Genomic DNA, 16,423 nt, shown 5'->3' on the forward strand with positions numbered 1-16,423 from the left:
TGGAAAAAATAAATGAGAGTCATGCAGAATTTTGAAAAATTGGAAAAGTAAATGCAAAAATAGACAGAAGAAAAACAATACCACTAAAATTGGAATTGACTTACTGAAAAAATATAATGATTCTTCTAAAAGTAGATTTGACCAATTGGAAAAAAGAAATACAAAAGCTTATTTACTTGAGCAAGAGGAAACTAATGACTCTATCAGTAATATGTGTCTATTAAAGAAAAACAAAAGAATGGAAATATAGAAGAAAATGTGAAGTACATTTTAGAAAAAATGGCTAACCTGGAAAATAAATCCAAGAGAAACAATTTATGAATTATTGGTCTACCTAAAAGACACAATAAATAAAAGAACCTGGACAATCTGTCTCTGAAAATTATCACAGAAAACTACCCTAATATCCTAGAAGATAACATAGTCTCTGAAAGTATCCAATCACCAATTGCAGAAAGAGATCACAAATTTAAAACTCCATGTAATGATTTTGTCAAATTTCATAAATCTCAATGAAAGGAAAACACACTTCAAGCAACCAAACTAGAAACAACTCAAATAGCAAGAAGCCATAATTAGGGTTATGCAGAATTTGGCAACTTCAACAATACAGGTTTGGAGGGCCTGGAATATGATATTCTGGAGGGAACATGAGATTGGCTTATAACCAAGAATCAGCTACCCTACAAAATTCAACAAATTCTTTGAGGGGGAAAAAAGGACAATCAACAAAATAGATTAATTTCAAATGTAATTGATGAAAAGATCAGAACTGAACAGATTTTCAAACATAAGACTCAAGAGATGATTAAAAAAGCAAACAGAAAGAAAAAGAGGTAATAAGTCTAAACAGGATTACATCCCTACACTGGAGAATAATGCTTCTAAATCTTGAAAATTGCATTTCTATTATGAAATTTAGAAGGAGCACACTTAGACATAGGGAGTTGGTACAAATTGATTAGGATGGGATGATGATTATAAAACTTGACAAGTATATTTCTATCAAGACATTTGAAAGGGATACACTTAGAGGGTGTGGGTATAAGACATATATAAAACAATTAACATATGAACACAAAAGATTATACTGGGAGAAGGAAGAAGAAGAAGATAAATATTGCCACATGAAGAGCCACAAAGGACTGATTAATATTAAGGGAATGAATGGAGGATGTGAACATTAAATAAATCTTATTTTCAACAGAATTGGTTCAAAATGGGAATAACATACATTGACAATTGGGCTTAGAAATTTATTCTATCCAATAGGTAGTAGGAGAGGAAAAGAAAAAGAAAGGAGGGGAGTTGATAAAATAGAAGAAAAATGAGGGGAAAAGTAAAAGGGGGTAAGGGAGAAGAAAAGGGAGGGCAGATTGAGGGAGGAAATGGTCAGAAGCAAAATACTGATGACAAGGGAAAAGATGAACAGAGAGAAAGAAGTACAAAGGGGAGAAAGTTAGGATAGAAGGAAATATGGAGTTAGCAATCACAACTAAATTTGTTCAGAATGAACTTACCCTGGAAACAGAAGCAGATAGCAGAATGGCTTAAAAACCAGAACCCTCAATGTGATTCTCATATAAAAATGCATCTGAAGCAGAGAAATGTACACATGGTAAAGGTAAAAGGAGAGCAGAATATCTTATGTTTCTCCTGAAATAATAAATGCAAGGATAATAATCCCCATCTCAGACAAAGCAAAAACAAAAATAGATATAATTAGAAAGGATAAGGAAGGAAACTGCATCTTCCTAAAAGGTAGCATGTGAAATGAAGAAATATCAATATTAAATTTATATATATCAAGTATTACAGTATCAATATTTTTAGGGCAGTTATAAGCAGACATAGATAACAAATTTATACTAGTGGTGAAGTACATCCTCTCTCAGAATTAGATAACTCAAACCAGAAATTAAATAAGAAGGTAGGTAAATGAATAGAATTTTAGAAAAATTAGCTATGATAGACCTTTGGAGAAAGATGAAGAGGGAAGGAAGATAATTTCTTCTCTGCCATATATGGCACCTACATAAATTTAATTCTGTATTACTGAATAAAAACTTCACAAACAAATGCAGAAAGGTAGAAATATTTTTCTAATATTTTATTTTTTTGACTTTTCCCGATACATTCAACAGTAGTTTTGACTAATCATTTTTGTTTTTGTTTTTGTTTTTAGTTTTTGCAAGGCAAATATGTTTAAGTGGTTTGCCCAAGGCCACGCAGCTAGGCAATTATTAAGTTTCTAGGGTCGGATTTGAACTCAGGTTCTCCTGACTCCAGGGCCAGTGCTTTATCCATTTGCACCACCTAGCCACCCCTTTACTAATCATTTTTGAAAGGTTTTGGGTTTTACATTTTTCTTCCTACTTCCCTTCCTTCTCCCCTCCCCCTCACAGAAAGCAATATGTTATAAGTTCTATATAACCTTGCTAAATAGGTCCATATTGATCATGTTGAGAGAGAGCAATCAAATTCAAGTGGAAGAAAGAAAGCATTAGAGAGAAAAAAGACATAATGCAATACATAATACAGCTTTTGAAGATTGAAGCTAATAAGTTTTGGTCTTCTCTTAAACTTCACAGTTTCTTCTCTGGATGTTGATGGTATTTTCCATCATAAGTATATTATTTCTCTTATTATACTGCTGAAATGAACAAGTCCTTCATAGTTGATCATCATTCAACGTTGATTTTAGTGTGTATAATGTTCTTCTGTTTCTATTCATTTCAGGCCACATTCACGCAAGTCTTTGCAGGTTTTTCTGAAATGACTTCCCTCATGATTTCCTATAGAAGAATAGTGTTCCATGACATACATATGCCACAATTCGTTCAGTCATTCCTCAATTGAAGTGTATCCCCTCATTTTCCAATTTCTTGCCACTATAAAAAGTGATGCTATAAATATTTTTGTACATGTGGGATTTTTAATCCTTTTCATGATCTCTTCAGCATACAGATCCATCAGGTGATATCACTGTATCAAAAAGTATAGACAGTTTTTTATTGCCCTTTAAGGTATAATTACATTACTCTTCAGAAAGGTTGGATCATATCATAACTCCTTCATCAATCCCTTGGTGTCCAGTTTTCCCATATCACCTCCAACATAAATAATTTTTCTTTCTATTTATTTTGGACAATCTGAGAAGTGAGGGGTGGTATATCAGAGATGGTTTAATTTGTTTCTGTAATCAAAAATGATTTAGAACATTTTTGTATTGATATAGATAGCTTTTATTTCTTTGCATAAGAATTCTCTTTCCATATTCTTTGACCATTTATCAATTGTGGAATGACTTGGTTTTGTTAGAAAGGGGTCAGTTCTCTCTATATTTTAGATATTGAGTCCTTTTTTCAGAAACACTAGTTAAAATGTTGTTTCTCAACTTACTACATTCCTTTTAATCTTGGTTTCAGTGGGGGTTTTTTGGTGCAAAAACATTTTAAATTAAAGTAATTAAAATCATCCAGTTTTTTAAATAATGTTCTTTATCTCTTCTTCAGACATAAATTCCTCTCTTTTTCAACGATCTGACAAGTAAACTATTCCTTTTCTCCTAATTGACTTATAATATTGTCTTTGATATCTAAATCCTGTACACATATGGATCTTATCATGGTATAGGGTGTGACATGTTGGTCTATGTCTAGTTTCTGCCATTCTATCTCACAGTTGTCACAGCAGTTTTTATTGGAGTGAATTTTTATTCCAGAAGATCTAATCTTTGGATTTATCAAATAGCACATTGCGAAATTCATTCACTACTCTTTATTTTGCCCCTAATCTATCCCATTAGTCTATCATGTTATTTCTTAGCCAGTAACAGTTTTGATGACTGATGCTTTATAATATAATTTTAGATATGATATAGTTAGTACATCTTGCTTTGCATTTTTTCCCATTATTTCCCTTGATATTCTTGAACTTTTGTTCCTCCACATAAATTTAATTACTTTTTTTCTTCTACACTAAAGTTACTTTTTCAAAAGTTGATTAGTATGGCACTAAATAAGTAATTTAATTTAGGTAGAATTGTCATTTTTATTATATAAGCCAAACCTACCCATGAGCAATTGATATTTGCCAAGTTATATAAATCTGATTTTATTTATGTAAAAGGTGTTTTATAGTAGTTTTCATAAAGTTTCTAATCTGTCTTGGCAGGTAGATTCCCAAGTATTTTATGCTGTCTGCAACTATTTTAAATGAGATTTTTCTATCTATTTCTTACTGCTGTATCTAGTTAGTAATCTATATAAATGCTGAGGATTTATGTTGACTTATTTTATATCCTGTGACTTTGCTAAATTTGATAATTGTTTCCAGGAGTTTTTTAGAAGTTTTTCTAAGGTTCTCTAGGTATATCCTCATTTAATCTGGAAAGAGTGAGAGTTTGGTTTCTTCCTTACCTATTCTAATACCTTCAGTTCTCTCCTCCTCCTATTCCTCCTCCTCCCCCTTCTCTTTTTGTGCTAGAGTTAAAATTTTTAATACAATATTGAATATTCATAGTGATAATGGAAATCCTTGTTTCACCTCTGATTTTATTTGGAATGTTTCTAGTTTATCAAAATTTCATATAATGCTTGTTGATGATTTTAGTTAGATATTGCTTATCATTTTAAGGAATATTCCATTTATTCCTATTCTTTCCAGAGTTTTTAACAGGACTAGGTGCTATATTTTCTCAAAAATCTTTTCAGCAGTTAATGAGATAATCATATGGTTTGGGTTAGGCTTGTTATTGATATGGCAAATTATGCTGTTAGTCTTCCTAATATTGAACCAAACTTTCATTCATGGTATAAATCCTACTTGACAATAATGTATTATCCAAGAGATAAATTGCTACAATCACTTTGCTAATATTTTATTTAAAATTGATACATCCATATTCATTAGGGAAATTTGTGTATAATTTGTTTCTCTCTATTTTGAATCTTCCTGGTTTAGGTATCAACACCATATTGGTGTCATAAAGAAATTTAGCAGAACTCCTTTTTAACCTAAATTTTCAAATAGTTCATCTAGAATTGGAACTAATTATTCCTTGAATGTTGAGTAGCATTGACTTGTGAGAACTTCTGGGGTAAAACCAAGATGATAGCATGAAGCTAGCATGCTCCTGGAGTTTTCCCCTATACAGCAGTAAATGAAGTCTCTCTCCATAGACATTAAAGGTACAAATTCCATGAAAGAAAACATTCACCATGTCTTCAATTGTAGACCTCATGTAGGATCTTTAGTGGAATTTTCTCTCTTTTGGGCAGGGTGGGAAATTAAGCCTAGCTAGGTAGAAGAGAAGGAAAGCTAGCAGGAGGATTTTAGCCACAGTGCAGCTCAAGTCCCAGAAGCTAGACAGCAGCACAGGTCCCAGCAACTAGATAGCAAGCCAGTAGGGAGGGTTTCAAGCCCAGACTAAATCTGAGCCCTGGGACCATTGGGGCAAAAGACATGCAGACCAAAGCATACTATGTTCACTTTTAAAATATTGCTTTATGCATTTTATTTTTCTCATATTTTCCCCCTTTAAGTTCTGATTCCTCTTTCTCAACATGAATAATATGGAAATATTTTAAGCATCACTGAATATTTCTAAGTATATCAGATTATTCACTGTCATAAGAGTAGAGAAGACAGAGGGTGATAGAAAATGTGGCACTCAAAACCTTATAAAAAGATGAACATTAAAAACATTTTGTATGTATTTGGACAAATAAAATACAATAACAGTCAAAAAATGAATGATGGGGACTTCTGGTCAGGATGGCAGAGAGAAGCCAGGCACTGTGCCAAGGTCCCCTGGTTTCCCCTCAGAAATAATATGAAAGAAACCTCTTGACAGAAATTTGATTTACAAAACCCAGAAATAGAAGCAAGGAAAAAAACATTTACCAACAAGGACTCTCTCAGAGACCATGGATGGACAAGGAGTGGAGAAAAGAAAGCAGGGTGGGGTAGAGGGATAGGGTGAAGCCAGAGGAATAGGCTTAGCTGGGGAGACTTTGACTGTGAGAGCCAGAGTCCGAGGCCATGAACATTTTGGCAGTGGGAAGAGTGGTCTGGGAAGCCCCAGTGGGGCTGGAGGATGAGCTAGAGCACATATAGCTGCAGAGTGTGACTGCACATCAATCAACTCAGCTCAGGGCATGAGCTCCATACTTTCAGTTGAGCCCTCTTCCCAGAGCAAACACAGTAACAGCCTCCCTACCCAAGCCTAAGGGCAGCAGTGCTTCCTCAACTGAATAGGGAGATTAACATTTTTTTGTCCCAAGGCTCAGCCCACATTGTTCAAGGGTAATTCATACCCTCCTGCTACCTCTACCTCCTCCAGACCTAAAGAGAGGGTCTCAAATCAAGGGAGTGGGCCTCAAATCAAGGCCACAGTCACTCCACAGAAAGTAACTTACCTATTAGCTGGCCCACATGGAGTTATGAAACCCAGTGAGTAAAGCCTGTATGGTTTCAAAGCCAAATATTTGTGAGCCAGCCCCTACCCCAACAAAATATCCTAGGAAAATGAAGAAAGGCCAGCAAAAAAGGGGGACCATTAAAAATTACTTTGAAGGCACAGATCCTAATTCAGAGAGATCTAGAACTTTTGAGGAGAATATGAGTTGATCTCCAGCCCAGAAAGACTTCCTAGAAGAAATCATTAAGGAGTTTAAAAATAAATTGGAAACCTGGGAAAAGAGTCTCAAGAGAAAATTAACACCTTGCAAAAGAAAACTGACATCTTTCAAGAAGAAAACAAATACTTGGAAAATACAATTAGACAAATATAAATAGAAAATAATTCTCTCAAAACTACACTTGGGCCAATGAAAAACTCATTCAACAATGAAATTAACCAATTGGAAAAGGAGTTGCAAAAGACAAATGAAGAAAATTCTTCTCTTAAAAAAAGAATGGAATATGTGGAAACTGATGACTTCATGAGACAACAAGAATCTCTTAAACAAAACCAACAAAGTAAAAAAAAATGTAAAAGACCTTATCTTCAAATGACCGACCTTGAGAATAGAACCATGAGAGACAACTTAAGAATCATTGGACTTCCTGAAACCATTGAAGAGGAAAAAAGCCTGAACTCAATATTACAGGATTTAATGAGGGAAATTGTCCTGATATCATGAAACCAGAGGGCAAAATAGTTATTGAAAGAATACAGCCTCCAGAAAGCAATCCCCAAATGAAAACAGCAAGGAATATTATGGCTAAATTCCAGAGCTACCAGATTAAAGAGAAAATCCTTCAAGCAGCCAAAAAGGAACAGTTTAGAAATGAGCAGACACAGTATGGACTACACAGGACCTGGGTTCAACATTATTAAGGGATTAAAGAGTCTGGAATGAGATATTCTGAAGAGAAAGGGAGCTTGGAATGCAGTCAAGAATTCACTGTCCAACAGAATTAAGTCTTCTCTTCCAGGGGAAAAGATGGACATTTAATGAAATAGGTGACTTCCAACTCTTGAAAAAAACAGAGCTAAAAAGAAAATTTGGACTTCAAACACGAGATTCAAGAGACACATGAAAAGGTAAAAAGGAAAAAGGTAAAAGAAAAAAAAACTGCTATCCAATAAGATGAAAGTGGAAGAAAGATTCTCATTACTTTTGAGAATTGTAACTCTATTAGAGAGAATATACTTAGCCAGAAGTGATAGACAACTCATGACTTATCCATGACTCTGATAGACTCTGATAGAATGATTGAAAAAATTCTCTCCTTAAAAATGGGGGGGAGGCAGTAAAGAGACAAGAATATGGAGGAGATTGAATGGGGTGAATCACATTACATAAAAAGGTACAAAGGACCTATTGCAATTGAAGGGAAGAAAGGAGGAGGTGAGAACCACCTAAATTTTACTCTCAACAGATTACACCCGAAGTTTACATACACACATTCAGTTGAGAAACTGTTCTTTCAAGTATTAAAATGGGAAAGGGGAAGGGAGGAAGAAAAGAAGAACTAACAGAAGGAAGAAGGGACAAATGGAAGGGGGAAAGAAAGGGGAGTTATAGTGTGATATTCCAAAACAAAATACTGGGGAATATGTATAAAGTGAAAAAAAATGGAAAAAATATAAACAGAGGACAATAGCATAGAGGACAATACAAAGTTAGTAATGAAAATTTTGAATGTGAATGGCATGAACTCTCCCAGTGAATAGCAGACTGGATTAAATACCAGAATCCTAATATCCTAACATATATATATATATATATATATATATATATATATATATATATATAGAGAGAGAGAGAGAGAGAGAGAGAGAGAGAGAGAGAGAGAGCGAGAGAGAGAGACAGAGACAGAGACAGAGAGAGAGTGTGTTTGTAAATGTAAGAGGTTGGAGTAAAATATATTTTGCTTCAGCTGAAGTGAAAATAGCATGGGTAGTAATCCTTATCTCAGACAAAGCAGCTGCAAAAATAGATCTCATTAAAAGAGATAAGGAAGGAAATTACATCCTTACAAAAGGTACCATAGACAATGAAGCAATTTCAATACTAAATATGTATGTACCTAATGGCATAGCACCGAAATTTTTAGAGGAGAAGTTGAATGCTTGGCAGAAAGACATAGACAGCAAAACTCTACTGGTGGGAGACTTCAACATCCTGCTCTTAGATTTAGATAAACCTAAATTGTTTAAAATAAACAATAAGGAAGTTAAGGAGGTAAACAGAATGTTACAAAAGCTAGACAAGATAGATTTTTGGAGAAAGCTGAATGGGGATAGAAAGGAATATACTTGTTTTTCTGCAGTACATGGAACTTACACAAAAGGTGACCATGTACTAGGGCATAAAAATAAATCTTCTTGTCTAATCTAAAAAAAGAAAAATTGACCAACACGATAAAAAGAAAATTCATCAAAAAAGTAAAATTAAATGAATGGAAAATAAAACAATTCATTTAAAAGTTAATTTAACCAATTAGAGTATGAAATACAATGACTAGTTGAAGAAAATACCCAAAACCTAGATTTGTACATAGAGAAATTAATGAATCTGGGAAACATCACAATTCCATTAACTATACTCAAAAGTTTGTAAAATAGAAGAAAGTGTAAAGTACCTCTTAGGAAAAATGAAGGACCTGGAAAATAGATACCAGGAGTGATACCTTTCAAGAACTCATCATGAAAAACTGCCCTAAAAGCATAGAACCAGAATTGAAACTACTTCTTGAAAGAATCTGTTGATCACCCCTCCAAAAATTGCAAAAGATGCTATAGTAAAATTTCAGAAATCGCAGCTAAAGGAGAAAATATAGCAGAGAGTCAGAAAGAAACAATTTAATCTCCAGGGATGCTCAGTCAGGATTATATGCAGGATTTAATCAGCTTAAACACTAAAAGAGTAGAAGGCCTATAATATGATATTCTAGAGGGCAAGGGAGCTTGGATTACCATCAAAAATCAACTACTCTGTAAAATTAAGTATATTATTACAATGGAAAAGATGGGTTTTTAATTAGAGGACTTTCAAATTTACCTCATAAAATGTCCAGAACTGAACAGAAAATATGATCTTCAAATATAAGACTTAAGAGATGCAAAAAGAAGTAAATGGAAAGGGTAGGAAATGTTAGTCAATAAAATTAAATGTCTATATCCCTAAACTGGATGATGATATTACTGTTTCTTGATAATGGGATTTCTCTTAGGACATTAGGAAGGAGCATACTTAGAGGTATGAGTATAATTGATCATAATTTGATGATGCTTATGGCTCTTTAGAACTGTATTTCTTTTTTATTTATTTTTTTTTTAGATTTTTTTCAAAGCAATGGGGTTAAGTGGCTTTCCCAAGGCCACATGGCTAGGTAATTATTAAGTGTCTGAGGTTGGATTTGAACCCAGGTACTTCTGACTTCAAGGCCAGTGCTCTATCCACTATGCCACCTAGCCACCCCTAGAACTGTATTTCTAATGGTTCAGTTGAAGCGAATGTGCGTTGATAGAGAGAGTAAGTATGAAGTTATTTTAACATGATGATGCTAGTAAATCAATCAATCAGTAAGTCAAACAACCCTTGAGAATTGTATTTCTATCAGTACAGTTAAAATTAGTATACATTAACAAAAGTAGAGGTACAGGAGGGAGGATGGGAGTATTGTGTAAATCATACTCTCAACAGATTTGATTCAAAGAGGGAATAACATACATTCTCAAATGAGTTTATAAATTTCTCTTACTTTATATGAAAGTAGGGGGAAAGGGGGAAAACAGGGATAGGCAAACCTGATAAAAATGGAGGAGTGAAGTAATTGTAAAGTAAAAGTAAAAAAAAAGTAAAAGTCGAAAGCGAGATGAAAAGGAAAGGGACCTGATAGAAGGGGCAGACTGAGAAAGAAAGCAAGTCATTAGTGAGGACACATAAAGGTAAAAGAAAAAGAAAAGTGTAAAGAGTGGGAAGATAGGATGGAGGGAAATACAAAGATTCATAATCATAGCTGTGAATATAAATGGGATAAACTTCCCATAAAACAGAAGCAGACAGCAAAGGGGATTAAAAATCAGAATCCTACAATTTGTTTACAAGAAACATATTTGAAGTTGAGAGATGCAAAAGGGTAAATGTAAAAGGATGCAGCAGAATATATTATGCATCAACTGCTATAACCAAAAGAAATAAAAACTGGGGTAGCAATCCTGGTCTCAGACACAGCAAAACCAAATATAGATCTAATTAAAAGAAACAAGGACGGAAAATACACTTTCTTAAAGGTATCATAGACAATGAATAAAGATCAATATTAAACATATACATATATGCACTAAGTGGTATAGCATCTAGATTCTTAGAGAAGCTAAATCATTTCCAGAAATACACAGACAGAAAAACAGTATTTGTGAGTGAGAAACTTGCTCTCTCTGAACTGGATAAATATAACCACAAAATAAAAGGGAAGGGTAAGAAAGTGAATAGAATTTTAGAAAATGATGAGAGATTATACCAAAACTTGTGGGATGCAGTCAAAGTAGCAATTTAGGGAAATTTTATTTTAAATGCTAACATGCATAAAATAAAAAGGGATTGATGAATTTGGCAAGCAACTAAAAATGCTAGAAAAACATGAAATTAAAAAACTCTAATTAAGTACCCAGTTAGAAGTTCTAAAAATCAAAAGGAAAATTGATAAAATCAAAAGTAAGAAAACTAATCCACTAGTAAACAAAAGTTAAAGTTGATTTTATAGAAAAGTCTTCAATTAAATAGATAATTCTTTGATTAATCTTATTTTTAGAAATGAAAGAAGAAAATCAAATCACCATAATCAAAAATATGAAGGGTGAACTCACCACCAAAGAGGAGGAAATTAAACTATTTAAAGATTTTTTTCTCAACTGTATGCAAAAAAGTCTGACAATATAAGCTAAATAGATGAATATTTATTAAAAAATAAATTGATTACTTTAACAAGAGGAAATGAAATACTTAAATAATTCAATTTCAGAAAAAGAAACTGTACAAAATATCATTAAACTTCTGAATAAAAAGTCTTCAGGGCTGAATGCAAACAGTTAAAAAATTCCAATTCTATATAAACTATTTAAAAATAGGTGAAGAATTGTGTTCTGTCAGATTTCTTTTAGGTCACTAACATGATACTGATATCTAAACTAACAGTGATAAAAAAAACTTTTAAACAAAATTTTAGCAAAGAGATTTTAGCATATTATTACTAGAAAAATACACTATAATCAGGTAGAATTTATATCAGGTATACAGGGATAGTGCAATATTAGGAAAACAATCAAGATAAATGACCATATCAATAACAAAATTAACAGAAATCATACGATTTTCTCAAAAGACACTGAAAAGTGTCTTGAAAAAAGTCTCTTGACAAAAGAAAGCACTCATTTCTATTAAAAACAAGAGAGAGCACAGGAATAAAAGAAATTTTCCTTAAAATGATTAAGTCTCTATCTAGAACTATTAGTAAGCATTACATATAAGGGGAGTAAAGTAGAAGCGTTCCCCTTAAGATTAGGGGTGAAGGGGCCACTAGGTGGTGCAGTGGATAGAGCACCGGCCCTAGAGTCATGAGTACCTGAGTTCAAATCTGACCTCAGACACTTAACAATTACCTAGCTGTGTGGCCTTGGGCAAGCCACTTAACCCCACTGCCTTGCAAAAACTAAAATATAAAAAGATTAGGGGTGAAACAAAGATGCTCTTTATCACCACTATTCTTTAATACTGTTTTGGAAATGCTAGTCTTAGCAGTAAGAGAAAAAGAAATTGAAAGATTTAGAACAGGAGTGGCTAGGTTGCTCAGTGGATAGAGCACCAGCCCTGGAGTCAGCAATAGCTGAGTTCAAATCCGACCTCAGACACTTAATAATTACATAGCTGTGTGGCCTTTGCAAACCACTTAACTCCATTGCTTTGCAGAAAAAAAAAAAAAGATTTCAATCAGATGGTGAGGAAACAAAACTAACCATCTTTGCAGATAATACGTTAGTATAATTCTAGAAATCTAGAAAAACAACTAAAATCTACTTGAAACAATTAACAATTTTAATAATTTGTGGAATATAAAATAAAGTCACTTAAATCATCAATTTTCTATATATGATCAATAAGGTCCAACAGCAAGAAAAAGAAAGAGAAATTCCATTTCAAATAAAGATAACATGAAATATTTGAGAATCTATCTCCCAAGACTAACCCAGCAACTATATGAATTCAATTACATATCACTTTTCACAAAAATAAAGTGAGATCTAAGCAGTTGGAAAAATGTCAGTTGTTCAAATTACAATTTTACCTAAATTAAATTGTTGATTCAGTGTCATATCAATTAAACTAGTAAAAAAAAAAATTTCCAGAACTAGGAAAAAAGTAATAAAAATCATATGTAGGAATAAAAGGGCAAGAATATCAAGTAATTAATGAAAAAATGCAAAGGAAGGTGGCCAGATCTAAAAACTATATTATAAACCAGCAGTCACGAAGTGGATCAGTGGAATAGATTACACGCAAAAGAAAGAGTATTGAATGACTCTTATGATCTACTGTTCAATAAACAAAATACTCTAGCTTGTGGGATAAGAACTAAGTATTTAGCAAAAACTGCTGAAAAAATCTGTAAAATACTATGCCAAAACTAGGCATAAACCCTCATCTCACATGATATGCCAATATAAGGATGAAATGGCTAGAGAACTTAGTCATAAAGGATGATACTATTGATCACTTAGTAGGAAAAAAAAGGAATAATTTGTATAATAGATCTTTGGAGAGTGGAGGGATTCATGACCAAACAAGTGATAAACTGCAAAATGGATGATTTTGATTATATTAAAATAATAAAATTTTCACACAAAGTTAACATATCCAAGATTAGAAGAAATACGATAAGCTGGGAAACAATTTTCAGAGTTAGTTTTTTTGATAAAGGACTCATTTCTGAAATATAGAGAGAAAATCAATTTTATAAAAATATAATACATTTTCTAATGAATAAATGCTGAAGGAAATTAAAGCTATCTATAGGTCATATGGTAAAGAAAATTCTCCAAGTCATTGTTAGAAAAATGCAAATTAAACAGCATTGAGGTTCCACCTCATATCTATCAAATTGGCTAAGATGACAAAAAAGTAAGATAATCAATAGGATATGAGGATATGAGAAAACTGGGATATTAATACACTATGGTAGATTTGTGAACTGATCATTAACAGTCTGGAAAGCAATCAGGAACTATGCCCAAAATGCAATAAAAAGTGCATATCCTTTGATCCAGAAATAACAATACTATCTCCATTTCCCAAAAAGATCTTTAAAAAGGGGGAAATTCCAAATTTGCAAAAATGTTAATAGAAACTCTTTCTTGTAGTGATAAAGGAGGAATTGATCAGATACCTATCAATTGGAGAATAGTTGAACAAGCTGTGGCATATGAATGTGATGTAATACTATTGTTCTGTAAGAAATGATGACTTCAGCACAGCCTGGAAAGATCTGTATGAAATGATGCTGAGTGAAGTGAACAGAACCAAGAGAATATTGTACACATTACTGGCAACACTGTTATTTGGATCAACTATGTTTGACACAGTTTCTCTCAGCATTTAGATGATCAAGGACAATCCTGAGAGAACTGTTATGGAAAATGGCATCAACATTAAAAAAATAAGACAAATCAACAAACAAAAAACTCTTAAATATATATGGAGTCTGAATGTAGAGGAAAAACATACCATGGTCATTTTTAAAAATTTCTTTTATTTTCTTTCTTTCTCATGATATTTTCTCCCTTAATTCTAATTACTCTTTCACAATACTGGTATTATGGAAATATATTAGACATGATTGCATGTGTACAACAAATTCCAGATTGATCATTGCAATGGTTAAAGCAGAGGGAAGAAAGGGTGGTAGAAAAATGTCAAACTGATAAACTTGCAAATGTATGAATGTTGAAAATTAACTTTGTATATGTTTGGGAAAAAAAAGAAAAGAAAAAAAAGTAGGGATAGAGGGGAGGCATATTAAAGAGGTTAAATATATAGGAGGGGTATAAGAATAATAAGAATAACCAAGTTATTAAAGAACAATCTTTATCACTACCTATGACCAATTATAAAGAAATTCTTTTGATTAAACTTAATTTGATAAAACCACACACATGGCAGTGGGGGGATCTTTTAATAAAAATGTAAAGGATAAGACTGTGAAAAAATAAGGACTTATTTTTGTACTATTTTAATTATTAGCATGTCTTTTCAGTTTACTAAAGATTATCCCTTTGTGTCACCTCCATGAGAGGACTTGCACTGCTTTATTTTGGCCTGTCCATGGCTTTCTGGAGCTGCATCCTTGTCGCAGGAATCTGCTATTCAACTTGGGCTTCTACTTTGATGTGGCTTGGTTCCCCATGAGACTTCTCCCTACATGTGGCCCAACCTAGGAATTGGACTGGCCATCTCACTCTCTATGGTAGGAGCATCCTGGGGCATCTTTATCACAGGCTCATGCATCCTCAGTGGAGATCAAGACCAAGAACTTGGTAAGCATTATCTTCTGCAAGGCTGTGGCCATCTACAGCATCATCATGGCCATTGTCATCAGCAACATGGCAGAGTCTTTCACTGGCACCACCCCAAAGAAATTGGAAACATAACTACCCTGCAGGCTATTTCATGTTTTGTGCTAGCCTCATTGTGGACCCATCCAACTGCTTTTGTGGTGTCTGTGTGAGTCTTGTGGTCAGTGGAACTGCCCTGGTTAATGCCAAGATTTCCAGCCTCTTCATTAAGATCCTCATTGTAAAGATCTTTGTCAGTGCTATTGGTCTCTTTGGGGTCATTGTGGTCATTCTTCAGACTTCTAATGTAAAATTGGGAGACTAGGCCTGAAGCTGTGGGAGGGCCTTGCCCTCCTCTGCCCTACTCTTAATTTACTGGTTTTCCTGGGGAGGGAGCTGGTTGCCCTAGCCAGGGGAATTGTCCCTCCCATGGTGCCCATGCTCTGTACTTCTGTCTCTCACTGTTATCTGTCCCTTCTGAAGTCCTTCAGAGAGGCTGGCTATGGCCTATAGGTTGGGAGAGTATGTCCTCTGGCCACCTGACCTGCCTCCTGCTCCACCCCCCACCTCACCAGTATTTGAAATAAAGGTCTGTGTCCTGGTCACCTCCTCCCAAAAAACAAAACAAAACAAAAAAAGATTATCCCTTTGATGACATCTTAACATTTGCCTTGTTTTAGAAATTGTCATATAACTCTCTAAAGATAAGTCAAAGCATAATATGAAGCAAAACTATGACACCTAATTATTGAGAATTATTCACAAGATGATTGCTAAAGCCAAGTCTACCTCCCTTTTATTCTTTTGTTATATATATATATATATATATATATATATATATATATTTCTATTCTATTTTCTTCAATTCCATATGTAAACAAATTTTGACATTCATTTTAAAAATTTTGAATTCCCAATTCTTTTCCTTCCTCCCTGCTCTCCTCATTGAGAAGGCAAGCAATTTGATTTATGCTTTATATAAGTAAATGGAGAGAGAGACAGAGAGAGAGAGAGAGAGAGAGAGAGAGAGAGAGAGAGAAGCAAAACACATTTCCATATTAGTCATATTATAAAAATACATAAAAACAGGAAAAATAAAGTTTAAAAAATATGCTTTGATGTATATTCAAACTCCATCAGTTCTGGATGTTATTATATTTGAAATCTGGTAAAAAAATTTAACATCTTTATATGATTCTGACCAACCCACATAATTCCACTGAATCAGAAAAATTGGTATTTTTTTAAAGATATCAATACTTTTCCAATTCCTTCATTTTATGTACAAGAAAACTGAAAGAAAAAATACTGACTTGCCTAAGGTTCTCAAGTGGAAAAGTTGAAAATTTTCTCCCAGCT

At 33.5% G+C, this 16,423-nt stretch overlaps 1 pseudogene; it reads left to right on the top strand.

Annotated features, from left to right (window-relative positions):
- Positions 1 to 14,798: 14,798 nt before the first annotated feature.
- Positions 14,799 to 15,389, top strand: LOC141518134 (V-type proton ATPase 21 kDa proteolipid subunit c'' pseudogene; annotated as a pseudogene).
- The last annotated feature ends 1,034 nt before the right edge of the window (positions 15,390 to 16,423 follow it).

This window comes from Macrotis lagotis, chromosome 1, assembly GCF_037893015.1.
Source record: "Macrotis lagotis isolate mMagLag1 chromosome 1, bilby.v1.9.chrom.fasta, whole genome shotgun sequence".
NCBI lineage: Eukaryota > Metazoa > Chordata > Mammalia > Peramelemorphia > Peramelidae > Macrotis > Macrotis lagotis.